This window comes from Pezoporus occidentalis, unplaced genomic scaffold, assembly GCF_034315485.1.
Source record: "Pezoporus occidentalis ecotype Australia unplaced genomic scaffold, CSIRO_AGI_Poc_V1 ctg7, whole genome shotgun sequence".
Classification (NCBI taxonomy): Eukaryota; Metazoa; Chordata; class Aves; order Psittaciformes; family Psittacidae; genus Pezoporus; species Pezoporus occidentalis.
The window spans coordinates 5903347-5929888 of NW_026916052.1; the positions used below are offsets into that span (position 1 = coordinate 5903347).

At 41.4% G+C, this 26542-nt stretch overlaps 1 long non-coding RNA gene across 1 annotated transcript; it reads right to left on the reverse strand.

The window, feature by feature from the left end:
- Positions 1 to 2127: 2127 nt before the first annotated feature.
- LOC134175576 (uncharacterized) lies at positions 2128 to 24661 on the reverse strand. Its single transcript, XR_009969048.1, has 4 exons — positions 24474 to 24661; positions 4943 to 5015; positions 4267 to 4415; positions 2128 to 3641 (listed from the first exon to the last, which is right to left on the reverse strand). It is a non-coding gene; the product is annotated as an uncharacterized LOC134175576 (long non-coding RNA).
- Positions 24662 to 26542: the final 1881 nt, after the last annotated feature.

The window sequence follows — 26542 nt, forward strand, 5'->3', positions numbered from 1 at the left end:
GCAGAGCACTTTGCACCAGGGGGATGCAATCTTGTGTGGGTCTTTGGAATGCCGGCATTAACCAAATATCAGCACAGCCATTTTTTAATTAAACTTGAGTATGTCCACGGGTGAGAGAGAAAATGCAGCCGAAGGTTGCTTTTCTCCATTTTTAAGGCTTGCATCCTGCTCTGAAGTCACATCGAGACGGAGAAAAGAACAACAAACCAACCAAACACACAAACAAACCAACCTCCAAAGCTCCCTAAGGCCACAAACCTGCTGATGAAAGTCAGCTCCTGTGGTTTGGGGTGCTAACTATACATTTGGGTGTTCTCATAGGAAAAGTCTGTAGTACAGCAAACGTTTAGCACCAGCTTATAGATGAGGGTTTGGGGAGGCATATAACACTTGGCTGCTTTCCTTGTTTTTCCTGTGTCAGCTGGAGCCTTACCTTGCCAAGCTGGAACCTGCACCATTTTCAGAGCTTTTCCTGCTTTTAGGAGACAGCTCTAATATGCTCCTAAGTTATTTAAAACCTTTGTAAATAGGTGCTCAAAGCACTAAGCACAGAGCATCTTCCCTCTGTGACAGCAGTACTTTCTGCCTAGTACACCAGTCAGTATTGGGAATGAGGGTGGCTGAACATTGCTCCCCTCAGGGACAGGGATCCATACAAGCTAGCAGAAGTTAAACAAATCACCTCCTTCAGTTGTCTGTGCTACATATCTTTTTCTCTGCCAGCCCAGAGGGAACTGAAAAATACCCAAACTGCATATTCAGAACAGACGTGAGCCAAAGCTGGAATTGGTTATGCAAACGATCCTGAACACTGGATTTGCTGGTAAAACAGGACTCAAATGCAGGCCACCCTTTGTTTCTGCAAAACCAAATATCAGACAGTGATTTTCTCCAAAATAACCAGAATGTTTCTATGTCTACTTCATTTCCATGTTTTGATTCCCTACCTATTCCACACAACATGCTTTCCCGCCTCCTGCCAATCACTGCTTTACATTTCCAACATTTGAATCATTTACCTTGCATTAGCTACGTAAAAAGAGTCCTCCCTTTTATTATGGTTCTCCTCAAACCAAAGCTTTATATTGATATCAGTACAGAACAATGGTAAGGAACTACTAAACATTTAAAAATACCTTAGTTATGTAAAAGTGATTTAGACATGTCTAAAATCTAGCATGTGGGCAATAAAAGGTATTTTTTAAAAAAAAACACAGTTGATTCTTTTGAGTTTTTTTTCATCAGTGACTTCTTTAGCTACTCAAGAAATTATTTTCAAATTTTCAAATTTGAATTCTTTTTTAGGAAATATAGTCAACACTGATGGTATTCTACCTGAAGATAAATAAATCACTTATTATTTACAAGTACAACCCTGAAGCATGCATTTGTGGGATTATGCATCAATACACACGTGTTGTGTCTATATGTGTGCACGCATGCATCTGCATGTGCATGTACACTCTGCGCACTGAATTACCTCTATATCAGAAATAGATTTAAGTTGCACGATTCAGTCTAGATCCAAATTTGAATCTGAAGTTTCAGAAGTGTTTGGATCTAAGCCTGGTTTTCAACACACATAAAAATGAGTCCTATTCAAAATTGAAAATCCATTTAAAGTTCAAACTTTTCTCACCAGTAACTTTTCCTGGAATGGCAATGAAATTTGAACTTTGCAGATGAGACACGGTCACGTGAAAAACACAGGAACATTATGTCTCTATAAATAATGTCTCTATGTTATCTGTAAGATAACACAGCAAGATGGCATTCAAATAAGCAATTAGGAATTTGCTACCGTAAATCAGCATATTCTCACTGAGATTCCTACCATACGGAAACCAATATAGCATGCAAAGGAACACAGAAATATCAAAATTACCTTTTAATCCTTTTTTTGTGAAAGGAAAAATAATAAACCACTAAAGAAAAATGATAACTCTTTTGATTGGATTTTTTAAAGCATTTGACAGGAATTTCACTTCTTCCTCTGTGTAATCAATGAACCTCATTTGTGTAGGTTTTTCACAATAACAAAGGAATGTGTAACATGGATGTGCATAAATCTTCAGAAATATTGGTGAAAAAGTAACAATAGGAAGAAGGGAGCATAGAAACAAGGGATATAATTGAGACAATTTTATTTTGCAATTGACCGCATTCCAAGTTGACTTTGTCCCTTTCTTATCAGCCTTATTGTAGGTTTCTCCAAGTTGCAGTTCTGACACTTTAACACAATAAATTATTACACTAACAAGCTAAAACACAGTTGTATCAAATGGCCTGTTGAAGACAATTAAATCCTTGTGAAGGCATGCAGAACAAGATGCCAAGGAAAATTATTAAAATGCAATCTTAATAACTAACTATAATCAACATAAAACTTGAGGCCCAAATTCTGAGTGTGTGACAACAGGCGGCACATACATCCGAACCTCTGAAGGGGGAAGGATGTCTTATGTTTCAGAGAAAGAGCATGGTTATGGTCACCATAGGCAATACCCACCATGTGTCTGGCTTGGGAAGCGTGGTTTCCCCCAAGCCATTTCCTGCAGGACACATACCCACCCCACAAACCTTCCTTGAGTTGTCCAGTGTTGAGAGACACTGCCTCCTGGTCCCCCTTGGCTGCAGGGGCTCAGCATCAAGAGAGGCACTGAAATACCTGGCTGCATCACCACCCCTGGAGGGAAGCAGGATAACGGATAAATGGCACAGTGGCCTTGCCTTCTCACAGACCACTCTGACTTCAAATCTGAAGCCTGAAGTCTAAGCATGTGAAAGAGTCAGCCATAAATGCACGCCCATTGCCTGCCAATGATACATTACCAACACTGAAGAAAGAGGACAAGCTATTCCACTACCACAGCTGGGCATTTATAGCAGAGACTTTGATTAATTTAAGGTTGCTGACTACTTTTCTCTCCCAAAGATAGTCAAGGCCTGGGCAGTCCTGAGCATCAAGCAGGCTTACAGTCCCTCACTGTGGGGTAATAGCAACTGCAATGCCTGCATTTGGCTCTACAGCACTTGGTGTGATGGGCAGCCCCATAAAACCTGATTTGCAGGTTACCACAAGGAACTTCAGTAGTTTGCACTTGAATAATAAATACATAAATAAAGTGGCATGAATAACACTCCTGGGAAATCAGCAATGAATTGCCAGGTGTATTTCTTATCAGGGAAGAAAAAATAAAAAGAAAGTGAGAAGATGAATAAGTAGGAGAGAATTATGCTCCAAACCTTCCCTGGTCACAGAGTATTGACAGAATAAGAAGTGCTGAACTGTGGGCTATTTGGAGATGCATTTGTTAGTCGGTGCACAACTTCCTCCAAGTCTGAGCTTTATATTTGGTTAATGCTATTAATGCTGAGAAAGAGTATTAGGAAACTGAGAGACAAAAATTATATCTGAAATTAGTATTTTTGACTGCTTCTCCTTCCTCCAGGTTATTTCTACAAATGAGATATTGTGAATTCTTATCTTGTTCCCAAATCAAATAACTCCAGTGAGCGGCAGAGGCAGGGTTTGAAAGAGGAATCTCCAGTGGTCTGTGCCTCAGAGCTGTGGTTTATTCTCTCCCTCCTCAACTTTGAGGCAGCTTCATTAACTTGGACTTAGATTCTAGCCTCAGCTCCTGTTGTGGAAAGAAAAAAAAGGGATGAAAGAAAACCTCAACATGATCCAGCCAGACCTTGAAAAATTAGACCCACAGAAGCAAAGAATACAATCGGAACTTGCAAAGACATTTTTTTTTATTGGCCTTGTAATTTCCTCACTAAACACGCTTTTAGCAGCCTACCCCTCTCAGAATCTTAATTATCTAGCGGCCCCTCATAATGGCCCCATTCATGGCTTTGCAGAGCAAAAGTACTGTGATATCGCAAACACAGGAACTCAGAAGATACAGCATGTTCCCGAGGAAGGGCTGCACACCCACAGATAGCTGGCAGAGGGAATTTGTTACTTAGAGAACATAATATAATACAAATATGAGGATTTTTTCTTTCTTTCTCTTTTTTTCCTGAAGCAAGGAAGAGGAGATGCTGTGCCTGAGTTGTGTGTAAAGGAAAAAAAAAAAGCCCTCTGATATACGGTTCTGAATAAAGCCGAATATTGCAGGCTCTCCATCTCTCTCCTCCACCATTTCCTACTGTTCATTGACTACCATAAATTAATATGACATGATATATTGTATGAGCTGGAGACATTTTACGGGCTTTTGAAATCTTTTCCAACAGGAGATGTGAGGCACCACTTACTGTTCAAGCTTTTTTGGTTTTGTTTTTTGGAAATGAACCACAAGCTGAAAATATTTCATGTGAATCAAAACAAAGAATAATGAGTTGATCAGCATCCTTGAGAACTGGACATTTTTGGTGATTTGAGTACACATTTCTGAAGATCCTTCCTACGATAAAAGAAAGAAAGAAAATACTATTATATTGGGGGGAATATAATTGCAAAGTTTTCACAAGCTGCTAGCTCTGAGAGTCTGTTGCTCCTGAAGACCCCACTGATTTATGCTCTCTAGCTACTTTTTGCAATCAGTTTTGCTTCTTAAATAACCAGTCTGACTTTGCCTTTAAAAAAGTGGAAAAAAAGAAAAAAGAAACCAGTTTTCCAAACAGAAACCATACCGTATGCAAAATACAGCCCAGAAAATCATATTTAATCACTTACATTACATAAAAACCTTGCAAAAAAAAAAAAATAAAAAAGCTATAACTACTGCAATAAGTACAGCAAGAATATAACCAAAGAAATCACTGTTAAAAGAAAATAATCCCATATGCCCATACTTGTCTTTGGATAACAATTTAAATAATATGTCTGATATTCCAGTATAAATGGTTCCATTTACTTCCTAATCTGCTGTTCCAGACCTAGGCACTAAATATTTACCAAAGACCTAAGAATAACTTTAAGAAGACGTACCAATTTTTATGTCAGCAAACCTGCTCCCTCCAGAGCTGGTGGGCTAGCCAAACACTCTGAGACATATTCCTAGCTGCAACAGTAAAATAAAAGTGAATGGTAAGAATTATGGAAGAAAGTAAAAAGCCCTGTTTACCTAGGAACCTCACAAGGTCAAAGCAAGGTTTACTTTTGGTCTACCTTCGTCCTAAAACCTGTGTTTTAATAATAAGCCTATTATAACTGGTATGTGCAGATATGAACCAAATCATTTTACATATTAGAAATAACTGGATTAAAACAAACAACCCCAAACAAAAAATGCCCAACAACAACTATCGTATTGGACAGAGGGGCATTTGGACCTGGGAGGTTGGAGATATATAGGTAACAACTACCTGAAGACTTATGGATGAATCCCCTTTTCAAGCAGTACAGCAGGAAAAAACCTTACCAAATTGCTTTTGGGGACAGGATGCGTTCCCAGAGTCCCATTTTTAACTACCAGAGAAGCCACCTCAGAGATGACCAAAAGCCAGAGACTCCCAACCTGTGCATGAATCCAGCAGCCTGTGCATGAACTGCATTAGGAATCACGTTCAGGCCAGTAGTGCTCCAGGAACTTATCCCATGAGCACGTACCAACCCACCACCATGCTGGTAACTTGTGAGGAGGACAAAGGAACACAGGAGAAAGAAACAGCTACTTTCTCTCCTTTAAAAAATGTCTCCTCTAGAAGAGGGTGAATGGAGCAGTGTGTGCATGCCAGGCTACCCAACTGCACCTGCCCTCGACTGATACAGTAGCATCAGTCTCCACATTTCATGAATAATAAATGCCTATGTTAAAGGAAGGGATCACTAGAGAGGATAGATTGGAGGGAAGCACAAGTAAAACAGCGAGAAATGCATCTAGTACTTGCATTTACAACTGAAGCTCAGAGTTTTGCATCTCTAGGCAGAAAAAACAAATTGACCTCTTCACAGAAGTGGAGCACTGAAGATGTTTAATGAATTGCTTCAGAAGCAGAATCAGTTCTGAACTGAACACAGGTATCTCAGGGAGGAAAAAGACACATAAAAGCTCTGTGCAAACTGCTGACAGCACTAGCTATGAGAGAGACAATCAAGGTACTTAACGTTTTAAAACACATGCCCTGCATAATAACCAATGCGGCAGAAGCCTCAGACGCTCTTCCAAGCAGTGAATGAAGAGGAGCAGCACTGTACTAGGATAGTAAAAGATATCCTTTCAGCCTTTTGCATAAGTGCACATGTTCTGAGAGAAATGTTAACTTATACTCTGCATCTATCCAGGGGGCATTTTCTCCCTGAAACACTGAGAGGAGAGGGAGAAGGGAGCATCATGCCTTTGATTTTCTACAAACACACTGAACCTTTAGTAGCTGTTGTCAGCATTTCCAGTGTTAATACCAACAGTGAACAAAGTACGTGGAGGAGTGCAGAGGCTTACATGCTTCACATGTAAGGCTTGGAAAATCAGAGGATCCTCTCTCAGCTCAGGGTTAATTGTTGTAATGGTCGCACCCAAAAGGGTCAGATGCAGGAGAGAACAGGAGGTTCTCCACAAGCTCAGGCAGTGTTTCCTGCAGAAGTAGCAAAAGTCCACTCTGTAATTCCCCTGAGCCATTGGGTCAGGTAGTAACACCGTCTAGAGTGTTCACAGCTCTTAATGAACATTTCCTTTACTGGGTGCTGTGTGGTACCACAGAAAGAGTGCTCTGGCTGTGGGTGGTGTGGGGGCAGCCACTGCCTGGCTTCCAGGCACTGCAAAAGATGCTGGAGCAGGGACAGGAGTCTGGCAAGAGGTGGTAGATGAAAAGACTGGTAATAGCTTGTGTAGCCCTTCACTTCTGGGTCACTAGGTTGGTGCAGAAGCACACAAAAGTCAGCTTCATCTCTCTAGCAGTCACCTGATGCCTAGGTGAAGGAAAGCAGTTGCTTCAGCCCAGGTCTTCCTGAGCAGCTGCTTGCTCTCACTGTGAACTCAGGATGGCTTCTTGGGTGACAGTCTCCATAGGAAAGCATGGCAGCAAAACGACATGCAGTTTGAACTGCTTCCCTCACCTGCAAAGCCTGATTTGTGTCAGGCAGGTGATATGTCCTCTTCACAGTAAATTACAATTGTTTTGAATTTTTGACCAACTTACCTGTGCTCTGCCCACTGATGTATCTCCACTGAGCATACTTCACATGTCCCGTTATTGCAGCTGCTCTCTGTAAAAGGAAACCAAGCAAGCAGAAGCACAAAGTACCTCCTTGTCCCATATACATGCAGACCCGCACATTCACACTTCACAGCAAAGGAGATCAATGTTCAGACCTCAAGTAACCACAAGGCTCCACTGCCATAGCTCTCAGGTGGGTACAGGCTGAGCCCCCCACTCCAGCAGCACACAGGGGCTCAGCCCCATGCCACCCTACCACAGCATCGCTCCCCTCTCACATGACAGCAGGTACTGAGCCTTGGTATCGCAGAGTTATGACTGAGTTTCCTAAAATGTACTGGTTGTAATTTTTTGTTGTTATTACCTCCACCAACACAGTTTGGGCTTGCAATATTAAGACAGCTTGGGTTTACATACAGAGGGAATACAAATAGCTTTCCTGCAAAATAAGTGGTGAAAACACACCATCCGACAGCACTGCGTGGTTTACAGGATTTATGGCTTGGGCTGAACAATGCAGTTCTCTTGTGCTGTTTCCATTATGAATAATGTGGCCATGCTAAACTCACACTAATAAAACCTGAATGTATCACCACATTGTTCGGCACTTTGTATAAGAGAAACTCATCCATTAGCAAGGCGGGCACTGAAAACTCTTTGTGACAGGAGTAATGCAGGGACGGCTTCACAGCAGCTATTCAGAGCCACTTTACAGCTTCCTGAGCACAGCCCAGGCTGGGCTGAATGCCAGCAGTGTGGAAAATCGCTGGGAGAGGAGGCTTTGGCCACTGATTTGTAGATCACATGAATACCCCAGGGTAAAGAAACAGGTACTGAGAGTACCTGCTAGAGGTTCCCTGTAGCACGTCCACAGTCCGTCTTTAGCATTTGCGTCAGCCCACCTTTGCCTTTGCTGATTCCCTTAGCAAACCAAAATTAGTAAGACTCTGACAGCTGGACAATCACCCCACTGCTTTAGCTGCTATGTAGCTGTTGGTGAGCACCACAGCCCACGTGGACATCAGAAATGTTTGATCCAAAGCAAAGCAGACAGCCACACCAATGAGAGGGACAATGTGCAGCATGCTCAGAAGGGTGCTCTGAAGCACTGGATACCTCCTGCTGCCACCAGCCCAGTTTTAGGGGCAGAGCTGGCAAGCACAAAAGGCATGACTGCTTACTCAGAACAGAGGCAAAACCAAAAGCAGTGAGAGCATCTATTGGCAACACCATGGGCTTCATAGCCAAAAGCTTCCGTCCTGCCTTGGTAATGGCTGACATATGCTGCTTCCTGTATGTCCCAGGACTAGGCTGGCTGGCCTCCATTTGCCTTGCTCCAAACTGCTTTCATTTGATGAAAGCTTTAATCCTAGAGAGTTACCCAAGAATGTACTAATACCATGCCTCACATTTCTTCTGCATAAAGCTCTTAACAAGCATCTTACTAAATCGAACTGCCTTCCTTTAAAGAAACCCATGACTTGTCTTCTGAGTTTGCCTTTCCTCCAAGCAGTGGTATTTAACCATGCAAAACAGCCCTGCGAATTCACCTGGCTGCTGTGGCACAAAGAGAGCCCTGATGAGGAAGTTTAAATTGAACATCTTTCAGAGGATGACAAATCTTGGCCTGCCTGAAGCCTTTGAAAGACCAAAATGCAATGCAAATTAAAGTTCAGGCAGCCTAGAAGAAAACTATTTTAGCTTTAGGCTTTCAACCAAGCAAAAAAAGAGTTAAAAATTTTATTTTAAACAGCAGTTCAATCATTTGCTTTTGCAGTTCTAATGAACACCTTCTGCATGTTTCCCCAGATAAGGCTGTGATTCACATAGCAGGCATACCCCAGAAACTCAAAAGGTCAAAAAGATGGCAACAAAGAATTTTGTTAATATTACCTAGAATCCACTCTGTTCCTTTAGCTGTTTTAGTATCAGTAAATAACTCTCTACATTTTCTGACCTAAGCAGTTCCATTTGAGAAGCTTCCCAGCCTGGATGTTTCTAAAATGCTACCAAATGATTAAACACAAATCCTCAAATGAAGAGAGCAGGTTTTATTAAATATCCCAGAGCACTGCTGCCTGCCCACACTTATGCCCATGTCTGGCTGCTGGCTGATAAACGCCTTGGCTTTAAGATATTAGTTATTAGCATGCCTGTATATTTCCACCTCACACAGTCACCCAAGGGTGATTGCTATCTGTTAATTGAATTCCGTGCCAGTAACTGTGTCTTTGTGTGCCTGCCATTATAATTTTGAGGATTGTGACTTCCTTTCCTATTTACAAGTTGCAGTGATAAAAAAGTGTATTTATTTATATATAAATAAACACAATATTTCTGTAGCAATATGGCAGGGGGTGGGTGGAAGTCACATTTTAAATGCACAGGTGTGTCTGTTCTTTTACTTTCCTTTTTCTTTTTTAAAGGCATTCTGCTTCCTACCTGAAACAGAGCTTGTGTGGTGGGAGATCTAACCCAGTCATGGGAGAGAGGATCAGGAAACAGAATGAGAGTCTTCAGTTTAGAGCAAAGCAAGCTGAGGATGTAGAAATGCTTGGGTTGATGCCTTCCCAAATGCAATTCTTAATATTTCCTGAAGCTTGTTTATGTAAGAGTCTTCTTCGTTACTGTTTTGCTTTACCTTTTTCCAAAGCCAGAATGTGCTGAGCTACAAGTCAACTAACATATACAACCCAGGAAGCTGTGTTTTGTGAACTGGAAATAAAATTTGGGATCAAATTCATTTTAGCATCCTGAGAAATCTTTATCCAAATCTTATGAATGTAGTCCAACCTGCCTGCACTTTAAAAACACTTCTCTTTAGTCTGCTTTCTATTAAAAAGCAAGATGCATATTGTTATTAAAAGGCAGGATGCATATGGCTATGAATTAGCTTAGGGAATAATTTTTGCCTGTAGACAGTTGTGTATTTTATATTCACCACTGATTCAGTTAACACTAAAAAAAAACTGGCTTCAAATATTCTCTCCTTGTGTTACAAATTCTCTATAAATTGTATTATTAAAAAAATACAGTTACTGTCTTCAGTATAACTTCCAGGGACAAATTGTTTGCAATGTAATAGATGGAACAAAGTATGCCATCTATTATTGAGATCACTCAACTTAATCCGCAGATTCAATTTGTCTGCTTATAATTTGTGAAAACTTTATCCCCTTGAACTGACTCTTTTTATGTTTTCTTAGATGGGGTGCCATCCTCACAGTAGTTATAAATTCTGATGAAATTAAGTTTCTGTGATTTTCTTGCTTTTTTAAAATATAGGAAAGCATTGTGCATGCCATTAAAAAACATACCTGTTAAAAACCAAACCTATTGAAGTCTTCCAATAATCAAATTATTCAATGTCTTAATTAACAGGATGGAAACATTTCAACATCATTGTGCAGGTGACTTGATAATATTTAACCCTTGAATAGTAAATATAAATAATGTATGCTCTGAAACAAAAGAAAAGAAATGATGTATACAGTGAAACAACCGGCAGGGAGAAATGTTTTCTTCAGATTTTGAATGGCTCATATCTTTTTTTCTCAAAAATATCACCACCAACAAAATGTTCCTACAAAACATTTCAATTCTGACAAAGCAGCATTTCCTGGTGGAAGATATTCCGGTCAAAAAAACCTTTCAACAAAATGTACTTCAAGCTCTGTCTTTGATTATACAAGAACACAGTGCTCTTTCAAATGTCTCAAATGCAAAATTAGTCCTGCTCTGTGTATGGATCTAGACTGAGAAGTGAATTAGTGCAGGGCATTCTCTTGCTGCAAGCTCTTGCTGTTGGGGTGGGAAAATCAAAACATGCTCGCTGAGCCAGGTCAGTTGCTTAGGTGACCAAATCCAGGGAAAGTTCTTGCCTGGGAAACACTGCAAATTTGGCCTTGGTCTGATCCCAAGGCTTGGACAGAGCTTGAAGCCTTGGCCTGCAGCATGATCATGCACCCATAGCAGTTGAAGGCAGCTGGGGGACAACCAAAGTGCGGTTAGTAAAAGCCATGTTACAAGGCACATATGCATAGTTGGGGGTTGAACTAGGATTGCACCTTACCTCTGATGCCCCATAAATTAGAGTGCTTGGTTTTGACGCTTTAATATTTTTTGAATCTGTAATTTTTGTTGTATAATTGTACATAGTACATAATTACTCATAATTCATTACTGCACATGCGACTACAGACAATGTTTAGATGTTAAATCTCAGCTCAGTGATTGAATAGAGGGTGCAGTAAAAATAAATATCGATGTATTTTGTAAATATTTGCATAATGAGCTATTTAAATGCAAGAGATTCTAACATATGCAAACAACTGGAAATACTGTATGTGTGTAAGTATAAAGTGGATGCAAAAATATACACAACCCCTTGTAAAATCATATGATTTAGGAGTCAAATATAGCATATTTTTTAAGGTTTTATGTATTCCAGTATTACAGACTGTAAATAGACAATGTATTAAAACCACATTGCTCGGTACAATTAGTCAGTAAACTGTGTGACTGAAAGCTTTGTGTGACAAAGACAGTGGAATAAATGGACATTAGTGACTGTTCAGTTACAGTGAAAGCTCTTTGCAGTCTGCAGGCTTAAGACATCCAAACAGTTATAGGACTCAGCATAATCAATCCCCGTTCAACAACAAGTACCAGAGGAAATAATTTTCCTGTTGTTAGAAAGCTGCCACGTAACATGATGCGGAGGTTCTGCAAAACTTTTTCCCAGCTCAGTGTGCAGCAGTGCATGCAATGGGAACTGCCTCCATCAAAACACACCATTTCCAGTCTTCATCCAGTCAAAGACTCCTGGATCAGTTGTCAAATGTCATCTTAAAGAGGTTCCACAACCCCAGCCACAACGTAATGTAGTTCAGCATGGTTTATGCAAAGGTAATGTAGTGGTGGAAGATGGAGGGAACAAAGACTTTAAAAGTGAAAGTCGTTTTTTTTTTGTGTTAATAACCAGCCGTCAAGGAGAGAAAAAATGAGCACAGTACTTAGTAGTTAGGCTGCCTACTGACTAATTACTGCCTTTGCAGAAATCAGTGCCTGTGCCTGAGGCCTGCGCTAGGGACCAAAGCAGTTAGATCATATCCACAGTCACACCTCTGAGCCTGCAATTGATTAAAGAAAGTGAGTAGTGAGTGGACCGTGGCCACCTCCCTCAGGCTTCATGACTCACTGTTAATAAGGTGCATCCCACCTCCTGTGTAGCATTCCACATTTTCATGGTGGAGGGGATGAGACAAGTCCCCCTGCTTTGGGAGGCAGAGCTGGCCAGCATGGCCAAGAGGAAATGGACAAGGGATCTGCTGTCTTCAGTGGGACTCATTCTCCAAAATCATGGAGAAAAACCTATGATCATCTAGGTACCAAGCCTGTCTCTGCCAACAGCCCCACGGCCAAAGCAGCCAGAGACCTCTGGGTGGCTGTGACATCCCATGCCCTGGTGGTAGCCTGCTGTCTCTGCCACACTTCAGAGTACAGGAAGACCACTATTTGTGTCCTAAACAACCTCTATTGCAGCATCCTAGGGTCCAGAGCTTTTATCACATGCTGAACTCCTGGCACCTGAGCAGTTAATAAATGTTTGAGTCACTGGGGAGCTAATTTAAGATAGTCCAGGATAACTGGGTGTAGCAAATAATTGGCAGACTGAATAAATGGAAGATAGTATGAGATGCCTGGGTGTGGGTGTTTATGTGAGGCAGAGGGAGCAGTTTTTGACTCAGAGGCTAAGTTCTCTGGGACAGATCTAAAGCAATGTAAACTCCAGTATGGATTCTGGGGAGGAAAGAAATTAATGTCTTTCTTTTCTGTAGGACATTTAGTTTCAATGTTAAACATATTTTCATTAGTAATGCTAGCGGTCATCAGGCAGCTCTGAATTTTTAAAACCTCCCTTTCTAACTCCTACGCTACATTTCAGGCATGTTGTGTCCAACTCATGACAAGCCCTGCACCAAAACAATATTTTCTTCACAGGCATTCCACATGCTTGGAAGCAAAAAAAAAAAAAAAAAAAAAGGGTTTCTGAAATGCCACACACAAGAAAGCCATTTGGGTTGTGGGGGAGAGTCCCTCAGTGTGCAAACCACAATCAGTCATTTTTCTTACACCTTCCAAAAATCAACCCACAAAGCTAACATTCCTCAGAAATGCTTTTAAGAGATTTCCTACTCACCTGGAATAAAGATAACATTTACACTGCTATTTCTTGTTGAGCAGCTGTTTTTAAACCCAGGATGTGTTCTTGACTAACATATTTCCAAAGGAAACTTGAGCAGATAAAATCCATGCCTTCTGCAGACCAAGGAAGAAGGCCAGTCAACTAGTATTCCACCCTTTTCTCAAAATCTTATAATGTGAAATGCTATTATTTTTAAAATGTATTATTAAAATAATTTTAATTAATACAGGGTACTGCTACACAGAAAGAAACTTCTTTTTTTTTCTCTTTTATCCCAAAACCAGGCTCTAAACGAAGTTATTCTGGTAGAGGAAAGCACCTCCAGATCTTCACCACAGACAAACGTGTGAGGAGGAAGTGCATTTGATAAAACCTGCATAACAAAAAAATACATATATCAGATTGTTTTCCAACCTCCTCTCTCACTGTCCTCACTTGTATGTCTATTACCTGCTTCAGCCCAATGGTTCTTTCAGACAAAAGGTTACAGTGGACTCAGATTATGTCTAAACATCTGGATATGCTACAACATATGTGACAAAGGGTAGTTGGAGTCCAAGGGCTCTCAGCCATCTCCTCTCATCCACGGTCTTCTCCTGCACTCCACCAGAGCACTGCATTTACAGGAGTGTGCAGCTGTGCAGCTACACAGCTACATTCATGGTATACTGCATAGGACAGCTTAAAATTCTGAGCAAAGCCCCTTTCAACCCACAGGCTTCTTCCAAAGTACAACTCCCCTGATGTATGTGTGAGGAATTAAGCACCAGACCATTACTTCCTAGCATGCTCTCCAAAAGCAAACAGCAAAGGAGGAGGAAGGGGCCATGGTCATATGGATGGTGCGCATCCACAGACGGCACATGCACGGGCGTTTCTGAAGGTGCAAGTATCACACATAGCTAGTTGGATTTGCTCACATCATCTGTTTTCATTACTGGAAGGCCTCTTACATGGGGCAATTTCTTCCCACCAGAGGTGCCTCCTGTTCGCACATCTGTCCTTGACTGCAGCTTCTCCTATCCCTTCCCCTTCTCATCTCCTCAGGACCTAAGCCCCTGCCATTGGGTCCTTCTCCATACCAGCTGCCAGGTGCTGCATTTCAGGTGCTGGCTCGGCAGCAGCAAGCAGTAAGTGGTGCAGGAAAGGGGGAGCAGCAGCTGTGCTGCCACCAGCAGATAAGATGTGCTTATGTCCAAAGTCTGCTATGCAGCTGCATACTTTACGTGCCTTCAGACAGCTGTACATTAGGGCCAAAGTTGCCTTTTCATTGTAAATTGTATTAAGCAGCCATTTAAAAGGCAGCCCATTTACCTTGGTCTCCTTGTGCCATCTCTTTGCACCTTCACCATCACCAGAGGGACTCATAAAATCGTTCAACAAAAGCTGTCTCTGGGTAGCACAATGATCCTCTCCACAGGATGCACATGGCAAAAGATCACCCCAACACGTCTGAATTTTGAGGGGCTGGTTTCAAGCATATATGTGTCCTCATGTTTTTAAGAGTGAGGATAAGACAGGATAAAAGCAATCAGACATGCAGGCTGCTTCTTCAGCAGGTAGGGACAGACAGCCTGCTTGTGGACATTGAAGAAGGAAAGGTAGTAAGTGCATTTTAGAGGCAAATGATCTGGGTCTGCATTAGCAGCTCTTTATTGTCCAGCAATGGAAGGTCTAATTGGGCTGTATAATTGTCTCCTCACTATAAAAAATGAAATGTACACTCCCTCAGTGGATATCTTTGATGAAAAGCCAATTGGGGAAAAGGTTGAAATACATGGCAGGATCAATTTTATTTGCAATGCTTTTTAACATTTCATCTATTAATTTAACTGGCTGAAGCGGGTTGAAATAAGTATTATGTTAGCAACTATGCCATGGAACGAGGCTTTGCTTTTGATTAAAAAACTAAAGAGAAAACAACCATCACCATTTTATGGATATAATTTGTTTCACATACATTTTTTCAATACTAGGGTGTAATAAAATACTTAACTGGTAAATAAAAATGCCTATAAACCTCCAAAGAGATCTTCAGAGCACCTGAACAAACACTGAAGAATGTGGTTTTATTCTGTGATAATTGTCTTGTAATATTTGCATGAGCCTATATAAAAAGATAGGTACATATATACAGTTACACATGCAATTATCTCTTCATCCATGCATCACTCCCATATAGAATAAATGCACTAAAAATATTGATCTAAAGCCTTATTATTCATTGCTCTGTTTCTTGTTTTATTGATATTAATATTTGACTCCACATAAAGTCTATTTCACTGATATTATTTACCTCATTGTGCAAACTGAAATCACAAACCAAGATACAAGGTTCAGTCAACAGTCCTGAATTCCTCCACTGCAGAGCATTTTAGAGTTCATGTTTAAAGAACCAGATAGATAAAAGGTTAATTAATGCATTTTTTCCATTTTAATATATGGAATATATGCACCAAGCTAAAGGCAAGAAAACATCGTATTTTATATGATATATAATTTCATCTCTTAAATACTAGACATCAATAATATTACTGATGTAAATAAATAAGTAAAGCATGATAAAGTAAAAATCTGACATGTATCATGCCTAAGGGCCTTAGTTTTATTTGAACCTATAAACGTCAGGTAAAGATCAAGACTTTTCCACCAAAGGTGGATGTTTATTTTTCTTCAATGTAATTTGATGCTGCTGTCAGTTTTGGCATTAATACATTAAAAGTTAAATTTATGTCAGCACCAACAGATCAACTATCAGATGTTGATATTAACTTTGACATCAAGATCATTAAGAAATTGCCATCATGTAAATTAATTATCAGAATTGTATTGGCATGAATGCATAATTATATTACTCATGAAAATAATTAAAGAAATTGCACAGTGAAAAGCACATTAGAATAATGGCACAAAATGTCATTATTCTGGCTTCTTGACAACTAAATGCTATTAGTTTTCAGCACAGTGAACTTGAAGGTTGACAGAGTCAGGGAAGTCCAGTTCAGGTCTAAAGCTGCTCCTATTTGTGCCTGCCTTTATACTTACGAGACTATACGAGTGAAAACTTTTTGTAAGTCATCAAAGAAAGCTTTTTACATCACTTTGGGAGAGATTAAAAAAACCAAACCAATCCAAAACACAAACAACAAACAGAACCAAAAACAAAGCCACAGCATGACTTATAGCACTGTTGTTCAAAGATATATGCTCTTTCGTTGTTGCCAATTCCAGGTCTCGAGGGACACCAGGCACAGAAGGGTTGTTAAAATGCTAGGATTTTCCTGAGCACAGGAGAATAATAATTAACCTCAAAGTATTTAGGTTATCTTCTTCCACCCCCTACCCAAAAGGTACTTATTACTGATCAGTGCTCAGGGTGATTACGGTGCGTGTGTTCTCTTAATTTAATGTGCAGTGGACTGAGTTAGCTTTTTCGTCAACAGCAAAAGACTGTCCACTCTAATAGAATAAACATTACTAACGAGTCAGTGGTGCATGCCAGCTTGCTCACCAGCTGGACACATTTCTTTTAAATGTCTCTCTCCATTCCCACCCAAGTCAATGGAAGAGGTCTCTCTCAGTCATGGTTTTGTACTCAATCCAGAAATGCTATTACAGAAATAATGCAAAAAGGCAGTCATTTCTGGGCTTCTTGCCTTCTACCTCTCAGCTCTACTAGACTAAGGAAGCACCACCACTACCCCTAAAAAAATAAAATTCAATGTTTAAACCAGTTAAAATGGGGAGGGGAGGGAGAGGGAGAGGAGGGAAGCTTTATTTATCCTCCTATAAAAGGCCACTCCTAATGACACTCAGAAGAAAAGGAATATTTCCAGGATAAAGTGGAAAGGAAGGAGACAGGCCATCTATAAGCTGTTCTTGGCCCTATCCTTGTTCTTCTGTGTAATTTAAGGCAAGCCACTTAAATGACTTGCCTTAATTTTTTCCCATTTGCCAAAGTGAGAACAGTGCCAACACAAAGAGAACACAGAGATGTGGCAAGGGATCCACAATTAAAACAACAAAAGCCACTCCATTAATTAAAACTCATCAAGCTACCTAAATGCACCAGCTACCTACTGCACAAACATCCTAGAAATTTCTCATAAAATCTGTAAAAGATTTGTTTTGACCTAAGGTCTAAGTTCTGCAGCTGCATCTGCCAGTACAGACTCCTGAATGTCTGAGGATTCACTTCTAAATCTCTCTTTGGATCCTCCTTGTCACTGCACTCTCTAGTCTTGACATAATGAATCTCAACTCAGAAACGGGACACAACAGGCAGGCAATCTATACGACACCGGTGCCAAAGGTTTGGTTGCCTAGATCTTCTGGCAGTTCAGAGCTTATATTCTTGGGTTTGCTTTAGGCAATGGGAAGAGACACAGAGCAAACTATTTTAGGGCAGTCAAGGTGTCTGGGAGCAATCTAGATCATAATTAATATAAGGGCACTGGCAATTGTAATTTTAAGGGAAAAAAAAAGACTTTAAAGCTATTTCTGGTTTTCTTTAAACTTGGTAAGTTGCCTTGGGGACAGCTAACTTTTCAGGTATGCTTTGACTTTTTACAGTGAAATACAGACATTTTACTTGAAACAGTTTGTTTAATGATGCCCTGAGCCTTTTACTTCTGTTTAACAATCCAGGCTTTGCTTCTAATCCATCAACAGATAGGTCAAACTCGTACCCATAATTTAAAGTTATATTAATAAGATCTATGACATGTCTTGCAACATTTTATTGATAATATGTAATGTATTATAAGTAGCATGAGCTTGTGGAGCTGCTGTCACTCAGGGATTTTGTGCATAAGGTATTATATCTCAAAAGCATACTGCTGCAGTGAAAAAAGGACTTTAAATAAATAGGCTGGCACAATTCTGCCTTCAAAGGGACAGTCTATAAATTCACAAACAAGATTTACTGTGTAATTCAAGCCTGAATCAACACACGACTTACCCTGCATAACTGAGAAGGGACGCACCACGTGGTAGGGTGTTTATAGCATGGGCAATATTGTAACGCAGAGGTTGTTTTGCAAGCACATCTTTTCCTTTTCTAATTACATTGATTGCCACCTCCCATTTACAATCACATACCTCCACCGAGCTTAGCTGAAGTAATTGCTACATGATAAATTTATATAAGGAAAATATTGAGGGTCTATTTAGTGTGTTAGTGGGGAGGAAAAAAAAAAAAAAGAGATGGTAATAACAGCATCATGCGACTTCATCAATTCTCCAGACAACATGGCAAAGCAGCCTCTGCACTATGTCTGTGAGACCTCTGAAGTGAGGTAGCTGCATCTGGATCAGAACGAACATCTGTAAATGCACAAGCTAGCTTCTAGTTTATGACCACATTTACTTGTGTGAGTTTACCATGTCTTTCAGATGACATTTTTCATTCCCCTGCTGTTTGTCGACAGTATAAAACTAGATTCCTGGGAAAGAGCAGATAGTACATTACTTAGACAGCAATAAAACCCTGAAATGATGGTCCTTGTGACATCATCTGAAGATGTAATTCACTCAAGGAGTTGTTGCTTCTCCACCCAAAAATTTAGCAAGTCAGTCTACTAAGAATCATCTTGCTTTTTTCCTATTTAAAAAAAGAAAAAAAATTACAAACAATGCAAAATACCCTTATCCAGTTAATTCTCTCTTTACAGGGGTTAGGACCCCATGCAATTGAGAGTCAGCTGGGAGAACACAACCCCTCCAAAGAGTTAATTCATGTCCAGCACCAGCATCTGTTGTTGTTATATGATCATCAGGAGCCCTGGCTCTAGTCACCTACCATCAGAGCTGTCCCTGACTTTCAGAGGTCAAGATCATGTTACCTCTCATCTTCTCCTATATGAGCAAAAGAAATGTGTTCTCTCTGCCTACTTTCCTCTCTGCCCTCAGAGCTGTTCCCTGACAAGTAAGAGTATATTAAGGATGTGATCTGCTAAGCAGAGATACAGCAAAACCAAATGTTACACCCTGCAAGCTGAGCTGGAGTTGCAACTCACCAGTTCTGTTTAAAACCTGAACAGAAACACATAGCACAGTGTTTAGGCAGGTGAAAGAAAAAGATTCATAATGTGTCTGTCCTTCACAAATATTTTCTGTTGGTTTAGCTAGTTTAACAGGAAGATTTCTGACCTGGGTTCCTTTGGAGAGCAGTACTGCACTTGTTTTTCTAAGAGGCAATATTATGGATTATCATTTGCTACTAACTTAAAAAAAGGGATTATAAACAAGTGCTTGGAGTGGCATATTAAGAACTGCAACTCCTCAGCCTTGCTGTCTGCTCAGCTTTGCCTCTTAAGTCTTTGGGCAAATAACATTAACCCTTCCCCATCTCACACTACAAACTTGTGAAGCAGTCACTCCCACCTGAGTGCTGAGTTTAAATATGCATTTTTAAAGTGCTTTGAGATTTGCAGGCATGCCTTACTCTAAAATGGTAGATATCTTCTAGACAGATTCATGGGCTGTGAAGTATCAAGGAAGAGAGCAAACACTGAGGAGCCAGCAAAGCTAATAGCTATAGCTTGGCTATGCTGGGGACTCCTACAATTACAGTTTGTTCTTTTGATCATCCTCTCCAAACGCACAGAAAATGTCACTCATTCTCACAGCTGTTCCTGTGCTCATACTCTCCCAAAAAGACCACTGATGTCACTGAGAGCCTAGCTGCCTCAGGGTGACCCAGACAGGGCCATGGCAAGGCCCAAACTCCTTAAGATTTTCTCCCAAATTCCCATGCTAGCTGTTCCTTGTGAAATGGGAACAGAAGCAGCCCGTGAGCTGTTAGAAGCAGCAGTTGGGACCTGGAGCTCCTTGGGACTCTCACTTCACCGTGAACAGCTTTTTCTAACCAAAACTACTCTTTCTTCTCAGTTCATATTACATGAGCACTACCCTATACAATATTCAAGCAGCTTTTTAAGAAGTGCTGATAGTAATGAGACTGGCTGTTCTGCAGGGCAGGCAGGAGAAAGCCCTTCAGCCACTCACATCTCCCCCTCATATCGCAGCACAAAAACAGGTAACAGGCTCCCTAAAATGGTGGCTGCATCCATCTCACAGCTTCTCCCACCGAAGTCACAATGCTTGCCTCATCCTTCACCTCATCCCTCCTTCGCATCATTTCAGTGCAGCAGCAACTGCCCCCACATTAATCCAGCCATACCTGGCTGCCTGGCTGTGCTGGAGGAATGGGATGGGGTGGGCAGTAGAGTGCTCAGGCAGAAAAGGTCTCCTTATTTCAGATGGAAGTATCCTGATTTATACAATCAGAGACAAACGCATAATCAACCTTGCTCTGATTAATTGTTGTGGAAATGGTAAAGAGCTATCAATGCAGCAACCAAGAGAGCTTAAAATTAAATATAACCTGCAGGAGGGGAAGAGAGGATGAGTCTTTGAAAACACTTCTCTGAAGCAAAACAGGAATCTATGGGAAGTTTCCTCTCCTCTCCCCAGTCCTCCAGCCTGTGCAGTGAAATGGGAGTTCCTGCCTTCCCAGATAGAAGTGCTGCTCGCCTACGTAGGATGAACAGCTGGGACCATCCTGCTATCACCTCCCTGCTTTTCCTCACCGCTTTAAAATTAGCATCACTGTGATCAGGTGGCAGCAGAAGAAATGCTCACCCACCACTTGCCATTGCGTTCAGAGCTGATCACTAAAGCAACACTTGCCTCCAGGAGCTGGGGAGTTTGCAACACCTCATATCACCACCAGCCCAGGGCCAGGGCTCATCACAAGAGCAGAAGGCTCTCACCCATCCAGAGAGCTCCCACTGCTGCTGCTGGCACCCTGGCATGTCTGCCTGGGCTCGCTCTGGCTCTTGGTGTGAAGCAGCCGGGGAGACAGAAGTGACTCTACAGACATAAATAGCATAGCCGGTCTGAGCTGAGGAAGATGATTCAATGAGATATTTTGGTTGCATTTTTATGAAGGCAGCAAGACTTTCCAAAGAAGGTATTTTTAGTGGGTTGAGACCCATGATACTGATCAGGAGGCACAGAAGCTGCCAGTGCCGGAAACCTGTAGAGTAAAAACGCTTTGAGGGAGTATCCAGACAAAGTGCGAAGTACAAGACAGAGAAGAGCTTCTTGTAAATGTGGAGCTCTAGCAACTTCCTTGAGCAAATTTTACTCAGAGTACTCAGCAACATGAAGTGTCCATTCAGCCCTTCCTGGCTCATCCTGATAAATGCTTCATTTCTGGTTTAACAGCAAATTGAAATTGATTAAGCCAGCGTTGATATTGTCCTACAAGTTACAGAGAAGCTAAATTCATTTGGGATAAATCCCAAGAAAGAGCAACACTCATGCATGCATACGCACAAGCTATTTAAAATAGGTTCATCTGGGATGCATAAAACCTGAAATAATGTTCATTAGGACTGGGAAAGGAAACAGTATTAATCAGCTCTAGGCTTCTTGTTACTCAGCGGAAGAAAACTTCAGCCAGATAATTTTTTAAACACACATAAAATCCCAAAACTTTTCCTTGGAAGAATTACCCAGCTAACTTGCCATAAACATGAGGAGGTGGCAAAAAGGCAAATGAAAGGGGTTGGGGGCTGGAGTATTATTATTTTTTAATTTGCATTCAACAGGAGAAAGATTTATGCATGAGATGCAAATTGCTATGCGTTATTTACACATCTGAAGAAAAACAAATCTTGAATGTAAATGCTTAGAGGGCATATTTTTAAATATGAAAGTGGTAAAATTATTATAATGTTTATAACTCCCACACTGTTTAAAAGAGATTAAATTGGGGAAAAATGAGCCCTTTTATTTAAATTATAGAGTCCTCGCCAAATATTAGGGTAGAAATCAAATACAAACATCTGTGTGTTTCCATTCTTGAGAGTCTTCCAGAGCAATTTGTTCACCTTGCAGTTGGTCCTATCCAGAATATCCCAGTGGGTTACCAACTGAAGGGGGCAGTGGCCATTTACAGTGTTTCTGTTTCCATCATGAAACACTATGTATGCCTTCAGAAAATAAAGAAACAAGAATACCTTTATAAAACCAACTCCAGCTCCAAAAAGCAGTCCAGCTCAGGTGGTGGGATATATATGACTTGCAGTAGACCACTCCTGAGAATGAGGTGAATAGAATCATCATAGAATAGTTAGGGTTGGAAAGGACCTTAAGATCATCTAGTTCCAACCCCCCTGCCGTGGGCAGGGACACCTCACACTAAACCATGCCACCCAAGGCTCTGTCAACACGGCCTTGAACACTGCCAGGGATGGAGCATTCACAGCTTCTCTGGGCAACCCATTCCAGTGCCTCACCACCCTTACAGTAAAGAACTTCTTCCTTGTATCCAATCTAAACTTCCCCTGTTTAAGTTTTAGCCCATTACCCCTTGTCCTATCACTGTAGTCCCTAATGAAGAGTCCCTCCCCAGCATCCCTATAGGGCTCCTTCAGATACTGGAAGGCTGCTATGAGGCCTCCATGCAGCCTTCTCTTCTCCAGTCTCAACAGCCCCAACTTCCTCAGCCTGTCTTCATACGGGAGGTGCTCCAGTCCCCTGATCATCGTCGAGGCCAACTGCCCGCCCTGTTCCAGCCCTCCCTAGGGCGGGTTTTCCCTGCTAAGGGCGGTGCCAGACCGCCCCCTGTGAGTTCCTGCTCGCCTCAGCGGAGCTGCCGGCTCCTGGGCAAGGTCGGGGGGCTGCTCGAGGGTCCCGTGGTGGCTCTCAGCTCTCAGAACTGAGGCTCCTGCACGCTGTGTTTGCCCTCACTCCGATGCTGAAGGCTCCTCTCTGGAGCTGCTTACCTCGGGAAATGGCCCATGTAGAACTGAAGTCTGCCGTGACAGAGCAAACGGAGCTAAGAGACCAGTAAGAAAACAGCAAGAATGAGAAAAAGATGAGGTGAGAGCAAATGATGGCTCTTAGAAGATCCAGCACTGCTTATTTAATGCATATCCACTGAACTGTTTTACAGTTCTCTTTGGAAAATATGAAGGATCTCTAATATGCTAGCACTGCTCAATCATTCATGTATTCACTTCTGCAGGGGAAAAGCTATTATTTCTGTTTTTACCAGGAGAAAATCAAGGTAATAAGACCTGGGTTATCAAACCCATTTACATGCTTGACTCCAGCCAGCTTCTAAACTCTTTGATTATCTACACTGCAGATACTCATTAAAAGGCAAAGAGATTTAGTTGTCTTCATGTCCTTGCCACTTCTGAACAAGTGACTCACAATGCAGCCAACCTCAGGGGCTCAAAAGTCATGGGACTAGACTCCATAAATAACCATTTTAGCTTGTTTTTTTGACATTGTGAGAGTTGGATAGGGGCTACTGTTTTCCTTCATCTGCCCTTTGTGAGATAGACCTTAGAGTCACGTTTCTTTCCTCACAGCACATCTCCCTAGTGGGAATGCTATAGCAAGACCTGACTACACTAAAACTGCTGTTCTCATAACACAGGGCCACTGCCCATGGCAATTACTCTCAAATAGCTCGGCCCATGGCACTGCATTCCATAGTAAGAATTCGAATCCAGGCCATGTCCGGCAGGAGGAGGAGCCTTCCAAGCACATGTTTCACAAGCAGAATCAAAACTCTCACAAAGAACACCAAAAACTTGTCAGAGAGCTCCTACCCATTCAATCAGGCCAGGGAATTTCTAGTCTGATTAAGAGTGGTCAAAATGAAACAAAACCCAACTGTTCCCTTTCTGAGTGTGAGTTCATAAACACACTAAAAACACGTGAGAAGGCATCTACTTTTTGCAGGCAGAGACTTGGAGCAGGTTTTCGTAGTTGTGGTTTTTATGGCTATCCACATGGCTAATTCACATCAGGTTTTTGTTGATATTTTAATATTTATGTCCAGATGCCACTGTAAGCTTCCAGATGTTTTTGCACAGACATCAAAAATGTTTGCATAGCAATTACAAAAAGAAAAGAAAGTTTGAGGCAGTTTTCAAAGAACTGAGAATGACAAAAGACAAAGTGGCTTTTGTTGCTAAAAGATTTCAAGACCATTTGTTCCTCTACTAACCAAAAGTAGAAGCCAGTCTATCTACTTGGACTGTCATAGTTAGGTGCTGCCTTGGAAAAAATGAAGTTTCTGATGCCAGATGATTCCTACATTTTCTAGCAAGTGCAAATAAGTAGATACCTTCGCAGGTCTCCAGAGGGTGATTTATCCATGTAACTCAAACACCCCTTCAGTCTACACTGACTATATAAGACTCTAGATATTCCTGAGATTTAAACCACAAACATTTCTTTGCCATAGAGAAGAGACTGAAGGAGTAGGAGCTGCTGGGCGCTTGCTGCCCTTGGGATCAGTCCTGAAGCAGTGGCGATGTGCCTTCCTGTGTGGTGTCACAGCACAGTCCCTCAGGACACCTCACAAACACCCTGGGGAAGGAGGTGGAGGTGAGTTGCCTGCCCATCTCTGCTTTGACTGCCCCCCAGCACTGGCTCAGGGAAAAGTGCCTGTTGCACCAGAGCACCTGCTTCCAAGCAACTAAAATAGAGCCACCAGAACACATTCAGGCTAATCAGGAAATTTTCTAATGCTTCCAAGCATTTGCAGGGAAAGGACTCCTGGAAAGTCAGTGGGCTGGACTGCAGATAGGGCTTCTAGGTGAGATGGAGTCTGGGTAGGGGTTAGGTGGGCCTAAACCCTTCACAAGTTATCTGTGCTCTGGCAGTTGTAAGACAACTTCATGCTTCCCTGTGTTTCTGTATGTGTTGGGGAAAAAAACACCCAAAAGCAAACATAATCCAAGTGCCAAGTGTGGAGAAAAGAAGCAAAACCTTTCTTGATGTTGGTAATTGTATCATATGCTCAGAACAACACAGTGAAAAAGGAGCTATGTTAGGCAAGAGTGAGAAGATGACTGAGAGGAGGGATTTGTTTAGCACCAACACTCAAAGTGACAGTCTGGATGCCAAGTCCAGTTGTTTCTGGGAGAGAAAACAGGCTTTCTCCCTCTTTGTGCACTCCGAGTACTTGCTGAAACACATATTTTGTCCAACAAATAACCAATGGAAGTTTTGTCAGCAAGTTCAATGGGCCATGATTTTTCTTTGGCTAGGAATGGGTGGGCAGGCTGGCAGCAGCAGTATCAGTCCACTCATGAACTGGAGTGTCCCTGGATTTGCCATAGAGCTCTGCGGAGACAGGGGTGGGTGGCAAACGTCACTGCATGAGTTATATTTGTATAAAGCCAGCTACAAGTGAAATTACACCATAGTCTACTTAGGGAAGGATTTTTCACTGAGAAACAAATATCAAAGTGTGAGAATGTTTATCAGTATTTTCTGCAATTGACCAAGGGTTGGAAGCATAGATTTACACCCTAGACAGCAGTGTGAAGTAGAGATAGCCAACTGCTTTAAACTGGCTTAGATACCAGAGGAAATATATCTGCAGCAGTGTTATTTCAAACCACCACTCAGTTAAAACTAGCTGAGCGTTTCCTTCAGTTACCTTGTAACCTGCAGTATATTCTGATGCTATAAGGTGAAGAAAAATTGCAGAGAGGAAACAGCTAGGAGAACATAAAGTAAATTTAGAATTATTTTTCAGAAAAATATATCAGAACTTGGTGGAGAAATGATTTCCTAGGCACAACATTCCTAGTCTCAGCACAACTCTTTAGCACAAAAATTATCTAAAAAGCAAAACAAAGGAAAAAATAATCTGATTAGCATCATGAAATCCATGCAGCCATTACTCAGCACTGCTACTGCCAAATGTCTTCTTGAGTCTGTAAAACCAAGCACAACTCCAAATGTAATATGCAACCTTTGAAAGGCAAAACAAAACTAACGAACATCTGAAAACTGTCTCTCAGGTCTTTAGCTGCTGAGAATCACTATGGTTTCCTTTACTCCAGTGGAGCAATGCTCATATACGTCAGCTCAAAAGCTGTACTGAGTTGCACCAGTCATTATACCCACTGGAATAAAGGAAGCTCCTAGGACCAGACCACAGCCCCTCCTGTAACTGGTGATTCTCACGCAAATCAGCTGTCTTACCTATATTATCTACCCCAAAATTTATGTGCTACATCTTGCACATGTAGCCACCCCCTGGAAGCTGTACTTACTGTAGTCACTGCTAGCAATAACTATGAAACTCCATTTTATGATTCTCAGCAGCAGAGCCACATAATTATGCTGTTCACCTTTTGTTGCTTGGCATTTGCTGATGATTAGCCCAGAGTTAAGATG